Source organism: Phodopus roborovskii, unplaced genomic scaffold (assembly GCF_943737965.1).
Source record: "Phodopus roborovskii unplaced genomic scaffold, PHOROB, whole genome shotgun sequence".
NCBI lineage: Eukaryota > Metazoa > Chordata > Mammalia > Rodentia > Cricetidae > Phodopus > Phodopus roborovskii.
In genome coordinates, this window is record NW_026126482.1 from 12386108 (window position 1) to 12398824 (window position 12717).

At 46.5% G+C, this 12717-nt stretch overlaps 1 pseudogene; it reads right to left on the reverse strand.

Moving 5' to 3' along the window:
• Window positions 1–8529: 8529 nt before the first annotated feature.
• Window positions 8530–8973, reverse strand: LOC127229076 (DNA-binding protein inhibitor ID-1-like; annotated as a pseudogene).
• Window positions 8974–12717: the final 3744 nt, after the last annotated feature.

Consider the following 12717-nt stretch of genomic DNA (forward strand, 5'->3'; position numbering starts at 1 on the left):
AAAAAGTGTGTGTGTGTGTGTGTGTGTGTGTGTGTGTGTGTGTGTGTGAAATCTGCCTGCTCTTTGTTCTTACTAGGGGAAATCACTCTCTGTGGAAGGGGTGTAGAGTATCTGTTCCCTGAGGTACCACCTGACCTGAACAAGGTGGCTCAACCCCGATCCTCCTTAATCTGTATTGTCTAATTGATATCTATAATGTTAGCTTATACAGAGTTATGAAAAATAATAAGTACAGAGACGAGCTACACAATCAGTAAACTTCTCCCTAGGTGCTGTTTTTAGACCACAGCTCAGGTGGATGGTTAGGAAAGCAGTTGAATTTTCCCCTAGCTGCCAGAACAGCTGTGCTTTATCAGCTGATAGAAAACTTCAAAGTAGTTTTAGATTAGACCAGATGCCTTGCTAATGATTTTTAAGATAAACTATTCCCAGAAAAGCAATCTAGTCTACAAGGACGTAGAGCCAGCTGTCTGGTGGTTGAGCCAGGGTTAGAAGCTCCAACAACCTGATTTCTGCACACACTTTCTATGCTAGGTCTGACTGATAACCTAGGACAATAATTAATTACAGCTTTTACTCAGAAACAGTGCAGGAAGAGAAGATGTCGCTCATCAGGGCTACAAAAATAATTTGACTTCATAGTCCTGAGAAAGAGTTACAAGCTTCCTTTTTTTTTTTTTTTTTTTTTTTTTTTTTTTTTTGGTCTAAAGTTACACACGGGACAGACGATACATTTTAAGATTTAAAACATTTTTTAGTGCCACTTTGCCTTGGGGAGTGCTGACTGAGCTGATACTAAAAAATTTATGGTAGGCCAAACCAGAGAACATACTCCATCTAAACAGGGCATTCTCTGAGTCCAAGAAAGCACAGTTTTTACAACTGCTAATCACAGAATGTCGGTTCAAAATGTTTTATACACTCAGAAATACAGGTTATAGTACACAATTTTATTTTCTTAGACTCCTCAGTAGTTTGGGTTTATAACTCTATTAAAATCCTTTCTAATACTACCCCTGTGGATAATTGAATGACTGATTCTTCGCAGCTGCAACAGCCCACCAATAAGGGAGTTGACTGAGAAAAGACACTCATTCCTTGCTCTGAGACAATAACTATGTTCTTATCGTTTACTTCAGAGTTGGAATGTGGCCTTCAAAGGTAGCTCCTGCATTACTTGATTTTGTTGGATACATATAGCATGGAGAACATGAGAGAACGAAGACGGGTATATATCGAGAGAGTGTGTTTGTGTCTTTTCCCCTCAAACCCTCAGACAGAGAAATCTTAGCTTTCAAACCCTGGGTGGTCTAGGAGCTGGTTCTCCCTAGGCTGTGATACCTCTCCCATATATCTATAATAAACTTTCTACTACACCATACCTAAGAGAAGCCATGTCCTTTCCTTTTCTTTTATTTGTTTCTTGCAATGTGATTGCAAGAACTCTCTGACAAGAACTCCAATAGCACAGGAAAGAGCCCCATAAACTGACAAATGAGGTTACATGAAATTAAAAAAGCTTCTGTGCAGCAAAAGATGGCAACATGAGGAGCCTGGAGAATGAGAGCTCATCACCCGTATGGGGCCTTAATATGAACAATGTGGAAAAAAAAAGCTGCAATTACTAAATATCAAAAAACCAATCAATAAATGGACTACTGAACTGAACAGTTTTAAAAGGAAACACACAGATGTCAATAAATATTTTACAAACTCTCCAACATCCTTTATATTTTAGGTAAGTTCAAGTTAAGACCACTTTGAGTTCCCATCTCACCTAAACCACAATGGTAGAGATTAAACAAATGAGAAATTCTGGTGAGGATGTGGGGAGGGAACCCCTCAGCAACTGTTATTGGGTATGTATATGGAGAGTCATGGTGGAAATCGGCACAGAGGTTCCTAAAAGCAGAACTACCATTCCTGAGAATGAACTCAAAGGATGCTGTATACGCCCAGCCAAGGAGATACTCACACATCCATGTAGCATTGCTCACAAGAGCAAGACAATTAGGTACAAAAATGTATACCCAAATGAATTCTGTTAGTTTGCTGATTTAAAAATTTAACATGTAAATTAAGAAGCAAGCCTGACAGTGGTGCACACCTTTTATCCCAGCACATGGAACACAATCTGGTCTACAGAGCAAATTCCAGAACAGCCAGGGCTACACAGAGAAACTGTCTTGAAAAAAATAAGAAGAAGCAAAATGCTACTAAGCACTCAAATTATCATAGAAGGTTTAATTCATCATTAACCACCTGCATTCTTATGACAAAGTTTTGAAGTTCATTTTTCCTTAGCACTCTATAGATGAAGACAGTAGAATTTAATTATTATTTTAGATTTTATTGAAAAATGACAGCTAAAAAAGTGGGAAACAAATGAAATTTCCATGTCTGACATAAAGCAATGCATGATCACTCTATTAACAAAGTTGTGTCTTCAGAGAGAAGACATCCTGAAACAATCCCTGAGTCACAACTCTTTCCACAGAGAAGCCCAATGTGTCAGAAACAATGAACCTGATGGACTCAAGCAGACATCTTTCAGGAGACAGAGAAATTCTGGGGTTCAGGGGGAAGACACAAAACATGGAGGAAGCTCTATCTCTCACTGCTTCAGAAGAAGGACTTGGAAGGAGGGAGCAGGAAAACACAGGAGGCAGGAGAGTCTGCTGGGCTGGAGACTTGGGAGGGGCTGTGGCTCCCTCCCTCCTGCCAGGAGCCCTTTGTGATGAAGAAGCCACTGCTATGTGATGTGGGCCTGAGCCCTCTTGACAGCATCATGCTGTGCTCCCAAGAATCAGTGGCTTGAGAGCTGCAATGGGAGTCAGAAGATGGAGACTTCTCTCCTCCAGCTGATGAGCATCAGTGACTCATGGATGAGCCCCAGCTCCATTTTCATACCCATGGATGTGATCTTTGGTGTTCTGTGTGGAGTAGGGCTCTTCTTCCTACTAATCCCCTTCCTGAAGACATACCCAGTGTCCCCACCACCTGGGAGTGGAGAGAACACCGCAAAGGTGAGGAGAACCTTGGTTGGAACACAATGGAATGTGTTCAGTCTGCTGTTCCCGCTGCTACTTTCCCATGTGCTAGACAAGTAGAGACAGGTGAGAGGAAATCTCCAGAGAGAACAGCATCTCATCTGCAGGGGCTGGAAAGTAGGGCAGAGGGGACAGTGGCCTTGAGATGTGCGCATGCAGCTCTCAGACATGCTGTGTGGTGTGGCAGAATGCCACTAAGGAAGACTATGGTTCTGTGGACAGACTGCATTTCTGAGATGGTGGGGACCTCTGGGACAGGACAGGCTCTGAGAGAGCAGTCCTGTGTCCTCTGCTCAGGGGCATGCTTTTGTTTCTGTTGAGCGGTTGGGGGGCTGGAGGGTGATGGGACCAAAGGCCTCAGATCAGACCTTGTCACCTCTGGTCAGAGAAAGCAGATCTTGGCTGACAGCACAGAGGCGGCAGCAGAGCTCAGCCTTGGGTGGGATCCTGTCTGAGGAACACTGACTGAGGATACCATGTAAGTGTGTCACAGACAGCTCTGCTTGTGCTTTCCAAAAGGAAATGTGTCTATGCACAGATCAACTGAGTCAAGGATGGAAGAGAGACAGCTCTCTGGGAAATGTGCATTTCCTGTTACCCATGGGCACAGAGGGCAGGGCAGGCAGCTTGTCCACTAGAGGGGGAATGGGCCCAGCTCATGTTGTCCTTTCTCACTGTCAGGTGAGGAGGGGACAGAGCAAGACCAGGAAGAAAGCTGCTTCTGCGAAAGGTAGGCTTCTGCTTTCCTCTGGAGAGGCAAATCCATGCCCCTCAGTGATGAGAGCCATGATGACAGCCACACTTCTGAGGATACAGGATGCAGAGCACCAATAAGGAAGAGGAGGCTGCTGGGAAGGAAATCAGAATCAGGGGAATCCCCAGGTTCTGTGATGGACTGAAGCTGTGCTTGGCCTGGGGTGGGTGCTGCCCATGGGGTGTGGCTCAAGGCAGAGGAGGGATGCTGTGACTGTGCATGGGGGACCCAGGTCCACCTGAGAACAGGGGGCTGCAATTCCCTCAGGCCCACTCCTCTTTCAGATGACTGATCCTGTGTCCCTCACAGTGCTGGATGGGATGACAGGGGCTGAGGGAGGAGCAAGGAAAGTGTGGGTGAGGAGGTGTGGTCCCTCCATGCCTCATTTTCATCATTCAGTGTGCTTGGACTCTGGTGGTTGGGTATTAGAGTTCTGGCATGGGTGATCTTTAAGAGAGGAACCTCACTCTCCTGTGAGCTCTCAGTCCTTTTGCTTATTATGCATAATTATTTCCAGATTGTAGAGACAGCAGAGAGAATGTGGAAGATACCCAGAATGCATCCCAACCTGTGAAAAGGTAAGAAATCTCTGTCTTGTAGAAATATTTATGGCAGGATATGCGCTCAGGCTCAGGGGATCTTTGTACTGGAGAGTCTATATAGGGTGGGATTGGGATACAGTCCTGGTGGATAAAGAATATGGGCGGTGGAGGCCTTGCAGGGACCATGGGACACAGTTTCATATTTATACAGCCTGATGGGCCCCTTGACCCTCTGCTGGGACTGATGGTTTTGCCTCCTGTCTTCTGCAGCCCCACCAAGCATCCTTTACTGGACCCCACACCACATCCCTTTTGGAATCCTACTGAGAAGCCTCTTCCCCTCTCTCCGCTGCTATCTTATCTCAAGTTCTTGGAAGATCTTATGCAGCAGAAATTTAGCCAGATTTTCGGGGGCATGTCCTCCATGCTCTCTGAGTCAGTGGTGGCTGCTGCCTGGGTCTCCAAGAGACCTTCCTCTGCACGACCTAAAACTGTCAGGTTCAGCGATTCTTGTGGCACTTTCCCAGCTCTACCCACGGCTCAAGGCCCTCCCCAGGATTCTCAGGTTCAGCCATTGCCCCACCAACTTGAGACACCAAGCTTGGCAGGTGTGACAGAGGCTCAGACACTGGACAACCTCCCAAGCTCTACACCAAACCAAGCACTTTCGTCATCTTCAAGGAGAACCCATGTAAAAGCAGGTTCTACCAGTGAGATAGGGATACAGGCAACCCTCCTGACTGAAAACCAGCCCTGGCAGCAGGATCTAGAGTGGAAAGACACCATAGGCTCCAATGTCCAAACATGTCAAGCAGACATTAGCCAGCCTACTCACAACTTCACCAGGGACACCCTGCCCACTGAAGCTATCCGGTCAGCCTCCATCCTTTCAGAGCATTACCAGTTCCTCCAGCACCATGAGGAGACACAGATTGAACACAGGATGACTATGGTGACAGAACAGCAAGGCTCCCCATCCAGGCTCCTCCCATCCCAGGAACTGACACAGCTGCAGGGACATTTCCCAGCACACAGCCCTTCCCAGCCCGAGGACAAGCCTGACCTCCCCCAGCCTGACCAGCCCTCCATCCTCGGCTCGAAAAGTTCCAAGTTGAGCCAGATGATGGGGTCTGTGCCCTGGAGGATGCCCTTAAAAGAGGGTCAAGAAAAACAAATCATGTATGACTCCATCAAGGAGGGCCCCAGTTTTAGGGCCAAAGACTTGCCTGGCACTTCCATCAGCAGCCCTGGGAAGGATCTAGAGCCCAGAATCCCTGCACTGAGGACAAATCAGCGGTCCTATGTGAACACCACCCAGGACCTTTCCTTCCTTGACCCTAAAATCCAAAGGAAACTGGAATCAAACATCACACAGCTTTCTGAGAAACGCAGATGGAGACCTTATCTACACACTATTGAGTCAAGAGATCTTACCCCATCTAGGGCTCCATCCCTTCCCCAGATTATATATCCCTCCTCATCCACCTGTGGTTCTAAAGCTGAATACTATTCCAAGGCTGCCTTGATCTTAGAAAAATTGCATCACCGAGATCCAGGAGGGACAAGGGTAGAAACTGTTTCAGCTGCCAGGCTGGAGAGTCCTCTGTTTGCACACTCACCTTCAGAGGTGCAGGAGATGCAAAGAGCCACTCCACCAGCTGCCAGCCATGGGCCCTCCCAGGCCCATCCAATTAAACAGCAAAGATGCCTGAGGTCTCAAACCAGGGCTTTCTGCTTCCAGGCAAGAACCCAGCCAAGCAGGACTGTTCAAGGGACTGGAAGAGGCAGCCTGCCCCAAAGTAGCAGCCCAAGAATGCCCAAGCATGCTCCATGGAAGAGGTTTGAGGATATGACCTCAGGACATCCCTGCCGGAGTGGAACAATGTTGGGCCCTCAAGAAAGGGTCCCACCTTCATTGGTCAAAAAAACTAATAGATTGGAGGGGAAAGAAGAGAAACCCCCTGCCTGGAAAGTGAGTCTTGGATCCACAAAGAATCCCAATGACCAAGCCATCAATATCCATCTCAAGCACTTTCAGTCTACAGAGGCCAATAGAAGCCCTGGCCAGTTCCAAAGTCCTACTCCACAGCACTCAGGAGACTTGGCTCAAAAAACCCAAGTGTGTAGTGAGGTTGACTTCCAATCAAGTAAGCAGCCACAGGCCTGGCCTGCTGGGCTCCTTCCAGACCCTCAAAGTACTGTATGTCCTACCACAGCTAGTTTGCCTTCACAGAACTCACCACTGTCCAGCTTCCAGAATAGATCCAAACACCCCAAGACTTCCCAGGGCATAAGTGATCTGCTCATGAGGAGAAATTACAATCGGGAGACTCAGGAGTTCAGAGTCACCAAGGATAAGATTCCACAAAAGTCTCACTATGTGTTTCATTCCAATGAAAAGAAGGAAGAATTTTTGAGATCCAGAGCCAAAAGCCAGGGAGAAAGGCTTGAGGAAGAGCAGTCATCCCAAGCTGGGAACCTCAATCCTCCCCAGCTCAGGGATACAGACATAACTGAGTGTCAGCCCTCCCTTGATATGCTAGGAGTGGGACAGGCTGTCATAGAAAGCTACCTGAAGAAAATCATAAAGTATATTCTACAATATCTCAACCTCAACACATTCTCCAGGGACACCCTGGAGAATGAATGCTCCCCACCAGCTACCGTGAGGTCTCAGGAGTCAGTCATAAGAGAGAATCTGGTCTACAGTATGGCCACTGAAGTGCAGTCTCTCATGAATGTTGTCGTACAGATCCTGGTGAACTGGCTGGGAATTAAAGTAGGGGACCCATCAGAGGCACAATGTCATAGACTGGAACCACTGACATCCCAGGTGGGTGGCTCTCACCACTCTCCTGAGGGTCTCTATGACCCGAAGGATAGAAGACCAGCAAGAAGAATGAGCTCTGACCACACCAGCCCCAAGTTTCATAAGCATCCATTCATGTACAAGGCTATCGGGGACAAATGTCAGTCAGGTATTCCTGCTACCCAGGAATCCTTTGCTCAACATCAAATCACAGTGGAGAGAATGGTCTGTGACCAAATATGCAGTCCCATTGGAAACAAGTATAGGGAAACTGGAGAAGGCCAGTATTCAGGCATTGCTCCTGAAACAGCCTGTGATCCAGGCTGTAGAATGGACTGTGGTCCCCATGCCATCACCAAGGGACACAACCATCCATTTACATACAGAGAAACCGGAGACAAATGGCTGTCAGGCAATGCTGCCCTGAGAGCATGTCACCTCAAGTAGACCTTAGCAGCACAGGCCAAGGGGCAGGTGCCTCAGGCCACCTTGCCTTTGCCTACTAGTAAGTCTACCAAAAGCTATCTCATTGCCCAGTCGTCGTTTCCCCTGTGCTAATAAATGTTTTGTTTTCCTGGTAAGAAAATCTTTTCCTACAGGAGCTCATTCTCTGTTGCTAATGCTTCCTTCTCAGATAGGAGCTGCTTCCTAGTTCATGCTTCTGCCTTCTTCCCCTTTCCCTTTTATTGATAATGGATTCGTTTCTCATACAATATGTCCTGATTACTGTTTTCCCTCATTCTACTCCTCCCATTTCCTCCTGTAAAAGCCAAAGTTAATCAATCAGTAAGCCCTACAAGGTGACTTCCTGGAATGCTGGATGTTGTAATTCCTGGGAAATAACAAGCCACATGTTTTCACTACCCTAACAAGTTTGTTTGAACCAACTATACCAGATATGCTTGGCCATATATAGGAGGGAGGTATGTAGGCAGGAAACATGTCAGGATGTATGCTTGGCCCTGATTCAACCTGATGGGAAATGCAATGAATTGTGGGTTCTGTCTTTTTTTTTTTTAATCTAAAGTACTTGTTTAATAACAACAAAAAACCCACCCCCATAAAACTACTGTAAAACAATATTCTCAGCCAGTGATCATGGTACTATACAATATGACACATTTCCTCAGAAATCTGAGAAGCACAAAATGTGACCATTTAAAAAAAAAAAAAAAAAAAAAATGTCTGCTTTTCGAAAAATAGAAACACACGGGGTTGGTTAACCCCCTCCCCAGAGTCTCTGGGGGCTGAAAGGTGGAGAGGGTTAGTCTCTGCTGGTCAACCCTCTGAGCCCGGTGGCCAGATCTGGCAAGAGTCCAGTGGCCGCGGTAGTCTTATTTCCCGGGCTTCCCTGGGGAACCGAGAGCTGTTTATTCCTCTTGCCTCCTGAAGGGCTGGAGTCCATCTGGTCCTCAGTGCGCCGCTTCAGCGACACAAGATGCGATCGATCATTGGCTGGAACGCATGCCGCCTCGGCTGGCCGCCAAGGCACTGATCTTGCCATTCAGGGTGCTGAGCGGAGCCCGAATGGGCAGCCCCCGGCCTCCAGCTGTCCCGACTTCGGATTCCGAGTTCAGCTTAAGCTGCAGGTCTCTGATGTAGTCGATAACATGCTGCAGGATCTCCACCTTGCTCACTTTGCGGTTCTGAGGCAGGGTGGGCACTAGTTCCTTGAGGCGTGAGTAGCAGCGGCTCATGTCCTAGAGCAGGACATTCACCTGCTGTTCGTCCAGCAGGCCAAGCACAACCTGGCCCGCCAGCCTTCAGCAAGCAGCTGGGGCCTGTGGCAGTGGCAGTGCTGCCACTGGCGACCTTCATGATCTCTAAGACAGGCAGGGAAGACCAGAGGAGTCTACGAAGGGAGCGTAGGAAGAGAGCGCAAAGAAGTTACGAAAAGGTTGTACAATCTGGGTTCTGTCTTTTTAAGCCCCTGAAAATTGTGATCAGGGTCACTTGCTGGGATCCCAGAGTGGACTTTTCCAGAGTCATCGTGGTCAGTATTTAAAGCATGCTTCAGATTTAGCTCAAAATTGTGGAACTGGTTTTTCTCTCAGGATTAACACTCCCCACATTCCCTACCATCTGGATCTACTCCCTGTCTATCTTTCATTAGAAAATATTAGGCTTCTGTTCTAAGAGATAACAACCAAACATGACAAAATAAAGTATAAAACAAAAACCATGGCATCTAAGTTGAACAAGGCAGCCCAACAGAATTATAAGAGCCCCAAGAATCAGAGACACACTCTCACACATGAAGGAGTCCCATAAAAATATTAAACTGAAAGCTGTAAAATAGAGGACCTGCTGAAGCCCTATGTAGGCTCCCTTCTTGATACTTCAGTCTCTGTGAGTTTATAACGAGTCTTGTTCAGTTAATTCATGGACCTTGTTCCCCTGTTACCCTCTGCCCCCTCTGGCTTGTACACTCTTTACACCTCTTTTTCCATGGGGAGGAATTTTCTGGACACATCCCATTCAGAGCTGTGTAAACACACATTTCTGTCCTGCCTGCCAGTTCCCAAATAACCAACTCAAAGCTGAATGTGAATTATAAATGCTTGGCCAATGGCTCAGGCTTGTTACTAGCTGACTTTCAGTTGAATTAACCCATATTAGTTATCTGTGCTTTACCACAGGGCTTGGTACCTTTGCTCAGTCTAGTGTGCCCATCTTGCTTCTCTGCATCTGCTGGAGACTCTCCTGACTCTGCCCTTCCTCATCCCCAAAAGACACACCAATCATTCCTTGACCCATAGTTCCCTTGTTTTATTTAGAGTTACTCTTGCTGTGATGAAACACCATGACCAAAAGCAGTTGAGAGAAAAAGTTATTTGGCTCTCATATCTTGAGTCCTTTGAAGGAAGCCAAAGCAGGAACTTAAACCAGGCAAGAACCTAGAGGCAAGCACTGATGCATGAGGTCACGGAGGAGTGTTTACTGCCTTGCTCCTCATGGCTTGCTTAGCCTGCTTTCTTATAGAACCCAGGATCACCATCCCAGGGATGGCCCCACCCACATTAGTCACTAATTAAATGTCCTACAGGCTTGCCTACAGTCTGATATTATGGGAGCATTTTCTCAACTGAGGTTCCCTCCTTTTACATGGCTATGGCTTGTGTCAAGTTGACATAAAACTAGCCAGCACACCCTTCCATGTGGACTCTCCATCCACACTACCTACCGCTCACTTCACCCAGATCATCATTTTTCATTCTCGGCCCTCACAGGGAGCCTTGTGCTACCAGCCATGTCTCCCTACCAACACAGATTCTCCAAGAGGACAAGCCAAATTTTCTCATCTACTTGCTGCTTTATCTCACCCCTATGCTCCTGTGAGTCAAATTCACCTTTAGGGAAATAAAAGAATAGAAAGAGTTAAATGGGGTAGGCATGAGAGGGCAGAGCAAAGGAGGAAATACAGGGGGAGTGGAAGAGAGACAGAGAGAGAGGAGAGACAGAGAGAGGAGAGAGATAAAGAGAGGGGGGTAGAGAGAGAGATGGGGGAGAGAGACAGAGAGTTTAAGTGGATTTACCCTAAACAGAGCAGCAATTCCCTTCCTAAATATAATAGTCAAACAACAGCAAAAACAGCTCAGTCCTCTGCCATTCATTCCTGGTATGTCCTCTGTCTTAATTCACAATCATATTCTTGGTCATGTTTTTAGTGTACTTGTAAAAGTATGTGAGGATGAAGAGAGAGTCTCTGTCACTAAATAACAATGAAATCTTCATCATATCTGAGAACAAGAATAAAATTCGTAGTAAATGTAACCATTTATGTATCTTCCAATATGTAAAATAAGTGCATACCTCTAGATAGTTCATGAGTTTCACTCAAGGAAAATTAAAAATAGACATAACTGCATAAAATGAAATTATAACATGAAATATGGGAAGTCAGATAAATTATTGTTGGGAGGAAAATTACCAGTGAGAAATGCCTTTCTTAGAAAATAAAAGTGTCATCCAGGAGGTGGTGGCACACACTTTTAATCCCAGCACTCAGGAGGCAGGGGCAGGCGGATCTCTGTGAGTTCAAGGCCAGCCGGGTCTACAGAGTGAGTGCCAGGATAGGCTTCAAAGCTACACAGAGGAAACCCTGTCTCAACCCCCCCCCCAAAAAAGAAAAGTCTTATGTCACTAATGAGTTTTTCATGTAGTGACAATTAAGGGTATTGTGTAGTGTGTATGATTCTGTATGCACATGACCTAGGGTTCACTCTCCGGTGCAAACAAAATATAAAACAAAGCCAACATAGAATTATTTGATGGGAGATGTCATTCTGTATATGTTTCTCATACTGGTTAATAAATAAAGCACTGTTGGCCAATAGGAAAGCAAGATAGGCGGGACTAGAAAACAAGGAGGAAAGAGGAAGTAGTAAGGAAGGAGTCATGATGGAGAGACCGGGGAGACCAGACGCCTGCCTCACTCCCCGGTAAGGAGACCACATGGAAATACATAGAAATGGGTTAATACTTAAGACAGAGCTAGCCTATAAGAAACAAATAATGGGCCAACAGAATTATATCTAATACAGAGTCTCTGTGTGTTATTTGGGGCCGGCGTGGCGGCAGGACAAGACCAACGGTGGTGGGAAGAAAAAACCCATACTCGTTACAATTATTTGCCATCAAATGAAGTATTTGACATCTAAAGATCCGGAAAAATATCTAGTCACATAATAGGTCTACAGGCCAATAGAACTGATGGACTGGTAGTGGGCAAGGGTGTGAACAGGAGGGATCAGGTTGGGGTGGAAGGGACAGACAAAGGACTAGGAGAGATGACTGGAATTGCGGCCATTTGCGGGGCAATGTAGAAACCTAGTACAGTGGAAACTTTCTGGAATCTATTCATGTGAGCCTTGCAAAGTCTAGTAAAGGGGGATATGGAGCCTGAACTGTCCATCTTCTATAACCAGGCAAGGCTCTAGCAATGAGATAGGGAAATCAACCTAGCCACAACGCCTTCAACTTACAGTCTGCCCTGCCTGCAAGATGTAACAGGGGCAACAGTGGCACGGAACTTGCACAAGTGGCCAACCAATGATTGGTCCACCTTGAGGCCAACATCACAAGAGGGAAGGAAGCATGTGTGACCGGGAACCAGAGGCAGGACAGACCAGAGACCCACGACAGAACCAAACACAACTGGAAATAAAATGATTCCTAATGATATTCTTCTATAATCATGGGACAGTCGCCCCAGGGTCATCATCTAGCAACTGATGGGAGTAGGTGCAGAGACTCCAACACTAGGTGGAGCCAGGGTAGCCCTGCAGAAAAGGGGGAGGAAGGATTGTAGGAATCAGAGGGGTCAAGGATACCACAAGAACAGGGCCCACAGAATCAACTAAGCTGGGCTTAAAGGGTCTCACAGAGCCTGAAGCAGCAATCACAGACCCTGAATGGATCTGAGCTGGGTCCTCTGCATATGCATTATGGTTGTGTGGCTTGGGGTTTTGAGGGACCCACAACAATGGGAGTGAGGGTGTGTCTATTTCCCTGCTCTTGGGACTCCTTTTCTCCTACTGGGTTGCCTCATCCAGCCTTGAT